This window comes from Papilio xuthus, unplaced genomic scaffold (genome assembly GCF_000836235.2).
Source record: "Papilio xuthus unplaced genomic scaffold, Pxut_1.1 DF825946.1, whole genome shotgun sequence".
Classification (NCBI taxonomy): Eukaryota; Metazoa; Arthropoda; class Insecta; order Lepidoptera; family Papilionidae; genus Papilio; species Papilio xuthus.
The window spans coordinates 9,798,976-9,800,334 of NW_013532703.1; the positions used below are offsets into that span (position 1 = coordinate 9,798,976).

The 1,359-nt window shown below is 40.5% G+C and overlaps 1 long non-coding RNA gene across 2 annotated transcripts in view; it reads left to right on the forward strand.

Annotated features, from left to right (window-relative positions):
- The window catches only part of LOC106124979 (uncharacterized), a 5,880-nt gene that overhangs the window by 1,257 nt on the left and 3,264 nt on the right, over nt 1-1,359 (forward strand). The window lies entirely within an intron of this gene.

The window sequence follows — 1,359 nt, forward strand, 5'->3', positions numbered from 1 at the left end:
AATGTTATTCCGCTCAATCGGCGACGAGTTAACGCCGAGGCGATCGCGAGGCGGGGCTGCCGGGTGGACGAGGAATGGAGCAATGCACCATAAACTTAAGAATACCCTCGAAGTTAATCAAATGTTTCTTCTAATTAGTAAAAGTACTCACTGTTTTACTAAATAGTTTTCTCTTCTTCTTCTTCTTCTTCTTGACTAACAACATTAAACCACTCGCCTTCAGTATGCTCGATTGACACCCAATGCCGCTCCAAAACGCAGTTGTCACGCCAGAATCTGGTGGTTGCAAGTCATGCACCTGGCTTTGTGTTTGCTCCCAGATGCGGTACATACACCTCAGATCTCTCTGGAACATGCGATTTTGAATAAATCTCTCAGATCTTTCTCTGTACCTTCTTACACGATTAGCCCATGCGTAAACTTTTTGTTTCCAGAAGTCTATGCGTTCCGTGGCTCTTGTCATATACTCACTGGACCTGATACCAGATCCAGCAAACGCCTGAGTCACAAAACGCATAACCTTTGGACGGTTATTACCCGCTCGAAAACAGATAAGTTTCGCTATGAATCTTCTAGCTATAATACATTTATGCGCTGTTCAATCCTGCGCTGCCATACGGGGCAAGCTTTTCCACGCCGAGAGCCTGAATTGGGATTTATTATCCTCACTCCATCCACGCGGCATGCAGTCAGTGCACCACAATAGAGGATTGAGTGGGTATCGCCTAAATCTAGACTAGAATCTACATACTGAGCTAACAAGCAGTCTACAGCATTTACGATGCATATATTCCGCTTGTTAACAGGTAATCGCGGTAAGGGAGGACGGTCACTGATTGATAAGGATCTATAATTCAAAATCACATCCTCCAAAGTGCCCCTCAAACGCTCAANNNATACAGGGCCCTAAGGTACCCATTTATATTTCAGAAAATCTATCGCCTAAAACCAAACGACTTTACTTTCTAGCAAGAGATTATGCTGCCCAAGAAAAATATAAGTTCTGTTGGACATCCCATGGAAAAGTATATTTAAGAAAGGAAGAAGGATCACTACTTAAGCGAATTGATTCAGAGGAAGACCTAACTAAACTTAAATTACAAAAGTGACTAGTGCACTATTTTCTACTGTTAATAAGAAAATCTAGTTTATATGATTTTGATAAGGATTTATATTATGTTAATTCTACGTGTACCATGCTTTACGCTTTATTACTGTACTTTATTTTTCATATCAACCTGTTTAACGTTAAGTATTGTAATACACTAACAAAACCAAAACACACAATTTACTTGGCTAACACACAAACAGAATGCTACATATACCATTCATACTATACCGCACATACCAAGCTCACTA